The following is a 7,367-nucleotide window of genomic DNA, read 5'->3' as shown; positions in this document are numbered from 1 at the left end:
ATGTTTATGTTAATCCAACTAAAACATCTTGAAAATGTGACTCAAAAAATTCCTATTTTATGACATGTATCTACACTAAGGTTCCTTATCTTATAAATTGAAGATTTTTTTGATACAATTAGCTTTCATCACCAACCATTTAATCTCTCTTAAGGAATCAACACTATAAATAGATCAATAAGTCCTCCCCCCTAGTTTAGTTGGACATTCTATTAGGATGCATGTCTCTAATCTCTAATTTGTATCACCAAATTCTAATATTTAAGAAATTAACATAGTGTAGGTTATTAGCTCTTTTCCTTCTATAGCTATGAAAAGATGATGTAGGACATTTTATTATTAAATGTTCTTATAAAAAATAAAATTAGGATGAAATATCATTATTGTTCTTATTTTTTAATATAAAGTCCTCTACTGAATTGAGTTAACATCTACTGAAATTCCTAAATATACACCTTTATGTAGGGAAATGTACTTTAAATGTTTTTAATCAATAAGAAACAAAATATCATAACTATTTATTCATTACAATTATATTTAAAAAATATTTATACATACGTATTAAATATTATTTTCAAGTCATCCTTACTTAAATGATAGTGAGATGTCAAATTTATTTTATATGATATGTAAATGGACATCTATTTAAAAAATTTAAAAATTCCTCCCAAATGATGTTATTAATAATAATAGTAATCACCCCCACACTTATTATTTCAATAATAATGTAATTAAATTAGATAAAATAATCTTACTATTGTCTCTACATTAAAGTGCCCTATTTAATCAAGAATAAGCTGCACTATGTGCCCTATAAAGTGACTCATAATTGTCGAGACATATACCATAAAATAATAATGAAAAAGTACTTGTCTATGGTTAAATTTTTAGTCAAGATAATGTGTGAATAAGATTCCACTAGGCCCAATAATAGAGTAGACAAGAGGATAGGAAAAAAGTCATTTAATGTTGACCTTTTTCTTAATTTCCTTTCCTCTCACCAGTCCCTCTTCCTTGTAGGGAAGCCTTAGAAAGAGAGGCATAAGGTAGTAGAGGGAGGGTAAAAGTAAGCACAAGCTAATTATCTTTTTTCTTTTGTTTTTCATTTGTTAGATTTCATTAGTTTTATTCTATTATCATTGGTCACAATGTTGGCTATTGAGCCTAAGAACACTTCACACCATGTATGTTACATAAATTAAGCATCAACTTCATTTAACTATACCTTCTTATTATTTCTCTTTTGCATATAATTTTTAGTAAATTTAACAAATATATATTTTTTTAAATTCAACATTTAAAAAAAAAACTAACAAATATAACCATAATTAAGGCACAAAAAGAGAATTGAAAGAAATCTCAAATATAAGATCACTTCACGTGCATATATACATAAATGGTTTTGTGCCAAAATTTATCCTAAATTAAAGTATATAAGGCTTGGTCAATGTCCTTAGTGATTTCTTAGACCATCACAACTTACACATTTACATATGTAGATAGGGATTCCACATTGGATAGTATTTTCATGAAAGAAAAAGACTACACCACAAGAATGTCCTATATAGATAACTATATATATAAATATAAAGTACTTTTATTCAAGGTAGTATGACTACTATGAACTTAATAGACGGATGGATTCAAGTTACAATAATATTAATCTCATTAAATTATACACACACGTCTGTGTGTGTTTATATCATTTATCACATCATGTTGAAATATTTGTCTCTCTTCTTATGGAAGTTGTTGCAATCATGATCTATAAGAGGTGTTCCCTGAAGCTAAAGAGGATAAGACAACATGAAAGATGGATCCTCTTTGGAAACAAGAAAATACAAATTCAAATAAGATAAATTAACGATTCATATAGTCTTCCTAGTTTTATTTTTTTCTTTAAAGTACTAATGTGATCACCAATTTTTTTAAGAACTTAAATTTTTTTGTAGTTGCTTCTTGTTTAGATTTAGATTGTACCTTTACTTTCTAGATTAGAGTGGATTAAAATTAATTTATATAAATTACATATAGAATATTATTTTATTTTTTATTTAATTATCTATTTCAAAGCATTATATTTGTTTATAAGATTTCCAAAATTGGCTCGTCTTGATTCCAAATAATAATTCTAGATCTTACAAAATTACAATAAGCATAATTCTTATGTATGTGTAAATTTGGTTCATTTCATTGCATTCATTGAAAAATATATAAATAAATTTCTATTAGTCATGTAATAAAAAAATTAGTTAACTCAGTATGTTTACTTTCATAAAAGAATAAAGTGATACATACTTGCAAATATTTTATAATTACACTCTAATAAAACTAAAAGTAGAAAGTATAATTTTAAGCCTATTATCTCATAGGGTTTAGAAACCTCTTATCGAAAACATGTTTAACTTAAATCGAGATGAATAAGAAAAAAATAGAAAAATCTCAAAAAGCTAATATATCAAACCAAAAATAAAATCAAAATCTATTTTCTCTCTCTTAGAGTATCAAGTTCATGTGTCCTAGGATTATAGAAGACTAGGTGTTGGTTAGTGTACAACTAAAAGAACAAATATTTAATATTGAGAAATTCCAAGAACAATCTCTCCAAAATTGTAGCAAACAGATTATGAAAATTATATGATGCAACTGAGAGAGTTATCCTATGCAAGAGTTGGATTAATGAAAAGAGTTAATCAAACTAGAAAATCATGGTGTTAACACCTTAAATGCTTTTTCTCAATACTAGATTAATTAAATTCAATCTAGGTATGTACCTGGTCCAATTAGAACCTTTAAAACCACGTCTTTAAAGCTATTTTAAGAAATAGCCCAATAATATACCTTCCACTCTTTAGATCATCATATTCAATCTTTAGGCATCCGTTCCGCATAAAGTTACAAATACTCTTGGTCTAACTCCCATCCAACATAACAATACATTTGGCACGAATAGTTATTAATCCTTACAAAGGAAGTATTATTTTAGATGTGAATGAAAATGAATTAAAAAAATGGATTACATATCTTCACTTCTATTTTGAAAATTATCTTGAATTAGATTTAAATAATTGATACAAAATGTGTATAGTTAAATTTTAGAGATCTTAAAAAATAAGAATTGTAGCACTTTTGAGCTCCTATACTAGCAATATTTTTTATAATTAGTTAAGCTTAAGAATTTAAGATAATAAGTGTACATTGACAAAGTTCTCTCTTTTATCACTTTATTAAGATATAGTGTATAGTGTATGTTGAATGCCAACCTTTTATTGCGATAACTATTTTTTAAAATCAATTAGTACACAAATAGGTAAAAACAAGTAATATAAGTTATATATATACTTGATATTTGTTCTCTAGTGAGTAACTAGAGAGAGAAAATGTTACCAAATTCTTTATTTGATAAATAATAATTAAATTTAGTCCATTTACAACATTCAATGGTTTATATGTAAGTAAGTATTTTTATGTGACATTTTGAAGTGGGTACACTATATAATTCTCATCACCAAGCATGCATGTCATATAACATCCATAATTATACTTGAAAATATGATTATTTATGTTTATACAATAAAGCATAAAATTGTCACATATTTCATTTTTTCAAATTTAAATAAATACATCAATGCATGTATGTATGTATTTATGTATGTATGTATGTTTAAGCAATTTTGAATATGAAGCATTTAAAATTTATGAGGAAGAAGTCTATCAATTCATAAAATTCTATCAATATCATAAACAATAACATTTATTTGTGCAAATTCTTCTACATCAAACATGATGTCATAGATTCCTTTTAAAGCACCAATTAAAGTGTTGCAATGACAATGTTATTTGAAATATGTGCTTGAATACAAGATGTCCTAATTTATTTTAAAAAGTAGATTGTATGTCTTTCAATACAAGGACATAACATATATCATTCAATTTTGTATTTAGTTAGCTTCATGTGAAATCCTAAATGCAATAGTTGATCAAATTTTTAATTAAAGTTATGAATTTGGGTAATATGAGTCTATTATTAAAATGATGACTTGATAATTGTGTAAAAATCATGAGACAAAAAATAGACTAAATAACAAGCATCTCAAACAAGTGTAAGCATAAGAGAAATGAATAAATAGATTAGACAAATTTATATAAGTGAATGTGAAAAGGAAATAAATAAATAGAAAAAATACATGTAATAAAGTAAATAAATAATATAAAACAAGACATCCCATTTATTAAAGATTACAATTTATCTATATATATTGAAAAACACTATTTTCAAAATAACCACAAAATTATATAATAAAAGCTAGCAGAAATGTGTAAATTTCACTATTATTTAAAACCTAATTAAAGGTTAATACACTTTGTATTCGTCCAAACAAAAGTAAACCTTATAAAATATTGCCTTGTGAAAAGTGCGCTGGAGAATTAAGTGTTTTTTCCTTTGGTAGGATTATTATGATAGACGATATATAAGAAAATGAATTCTCTCTGACGGATTAAAATCACCGGAAATTACAGCAAATTCCGGTTCCAGCACCACATGATCCAATTTCGCAGCAATGAAAGCCTGATCCACATTCACCATCACTCCTGCATGTTTTATAATCGCACGCATTATAATGAGGCTGTGCTTCTGCTATTCCTGACATAATTCCCACTGCCACTGCTATTGCAGTTATTAACAATACGCAGAGCAATTTCTTTGCCATTTTCTTTAATGTTCTGAAGAAAAGCTTGTAGGTAAGCAGGGAGAGGACATCCAAGCCAATTTATAAGTGCAATTAGAGTGGAATATTCCAGTTTAATTATTCCTCAATTAGAGTGGAATATTTGTCGGCTCTTTGGAATTCTCAATATGCATTGCTCGATTTGCACACCATTTTGTATAGCATTATTAATCGCGCCAAACGTGCTAGAGATTTATTTCTTCTTTGGAGATTTAATCGAGATATTAGTAATTTAAAACGGTAAGTGGGACGTTGATCTTCATGAATAAATGTCTTATATACTCCATGTTAAATCAGAATACAGAGACTTTCCAAGGTAGACATCGTTTCCTTTGACCATGTACTACAGAAAGGAGACAATGAACTGATTATTTATTTGCTCGGACTACACATATTCCCTGAAGATCCTTTTTGAGGCGCACTTGTCGGAAAGCCCCACACATTCCAGAGCATTTGTTATATATCTCCTCTGACAGTTGGAATTGATTGTGAAGTTAATGTCATGACCGTAGTTGTTCCTCGAAATACAGCTTATTTCATGTGAGCTACGAAGAAATCTTGTACAAAATTTTGCTTGATGTTATTAGAAGACGCAAAGAAAGAATGCATTTTTTAATAAGTGCAGGAGAGTTGCAAGCATTAAGATGATTTCTAGGAAGTGAATATAACCATCTAAAAGCTTGTGATGATGGTGTTTTTTCTATCACTAGTGATATATCTATCTCATGATGTATTTTCTTCATCTTCACATAAGGTTTCTACTCCTCTATCTTATGCCTCATACTACTGGTTATACGTAAATTGATTAGTCTTTTATGAAGTTTCATGAAGTTTCATGTTTGAGATGATATTCATTTCTTCATTTTGAAGATTTACCTCACTTATATCTAGATCTATGGACTTCTCTATGTATCATAGTAATATCAATGTTGTCTTTTATTGAAACAAATATTTAAAGCCTCATAATTGATTAGACCTTTTTTTAACACATGATATAGATGTAGAAGAGGAATATAAGATTATAGTCATTGTTCAAACATCTTTCCCATCCTCTCGTATTATTATAGAGGATATAAAACATCTTGACACTAACGATCATCCTTTATTGAACTACCTTATTAGTGAGGTTCAAAATCTAACAAAATTATTTGATGTTTAAAATCAAACATTTACATAAAATGCTCTCTAATTAAATTACGCAATTTTTTATTAGATGACATTATTTCTTATCAATCAACAAACAAACAAACTTACATCATATTATTTTAATCAATATTGCATCATAGAAGATGCATAAAAGTATATACAACACTTAAATTTGTGCCTCAATTTCTCTCTCATGAGGATCAATTGCATGCTAAGGTCTTGTAATACCTGCCAAGAAAACCCTAGACAAACTAACCAAAGTAGCTATCTAACCAAACAACTTAGAGATTAATTTTTTTTAAAAGAAAGAAATAACAATACATTAAACTAAAATGATCACACCATCTTAATTGCACAAGTGGAAATTATCTATAACTTTTAAACTTCATTCCCTAGGGTATCTTAATGACATTACTTAGATATGATGAAAGTATAGATATGTGCAATGTTAATAAAAATACATGTTACTACCCTACTTAAGCTAATACCTTATATTACATATAAAATAAGAAAGTAACCATTAATACACTTGGATTATAATCATGAACTATGACATATCCAGTGTTTCCAAGATACTTTGTGTGTGAAAAGTGGATCGTATCTGTTTTTGGAATACATAACACTTGAATTAAGTCATTAGATGCATGGTTAGTAAATCAATAATCAATAATGAACAATAAACCATTACAAAGTGACCTATTGCCTTCTAGTAGATGCGAGTTTAGTCTTGCTCTCAGATTTCATATGCAACACCAGTGACTAGACGACACCTAAATGAAGGATTTAATCTATATGAGCATTAATTTGAGTTAAATGAATGTAGGATTAAGCTAGCATGATTTAAGCAATATTAAGCTAGATGATTTAATAAAGATGCAATAACTAATATGCAAATATTTACAATGCACAAATCTTAATGAACCTAAAGAAAAACCAACATGATAACAATATATTCTCTAAGATTTTTGAATGAGAGATGAGAGACTAAATTTATAGAAAATTCAAAAAGAAACCAACGATTGAGATCGAATGATGATGAGCAGTCAAGATTTTCCAACAAGAAGCACAATCCAGGTGAATTGATGTGATTGGCTGCTTTTCTCAGTTTTAAAGGAAATTGAACTAAAATTAAGATAAAATTAGAAAAAACTGATTTATTCTTTATTTCATTCAATTTTGAGATTTAATTGTTTTAATTGCTTTTCTGAGATTTTTCAATTTTAAATTCTTTTTCAAGATTCTCTCCATTTGATTTCTTTTTCTCAAATTTTAATTATTTTTTTCCTAATTAATTCCCTTTTTGATGATTTAATGGAAAATGTATTTATTTAATTAAATATACTAGGATATTTAATAAATAAATAAGATAATTGTTTAAAAATGATTTACTTGCATGATCAATTAATTAAATATTTATTTAATTAATTCAGAGTGATTAATTTGCCATGTGACATTAATGATTAAGAAATTAATTAATTAGTGCTCAAGATT

This window comes from Cryptomeria japonica, chromosome 8 (genome assembly GCF_030272615.1).
Source record: "Cryptomeria japonica chromosome 8, Sugi_1.0, whole genome shotgun sequence".
Lineage (NCBI taxonomy): Eukaryota > Viridiplantae > Streptophyta > Pinopsida > Cupressales > Cupressaceae > Cryptomeria > Cryptomeria japonica.
Note: the sequence above shows the minus strand (reverse complement) of the source record.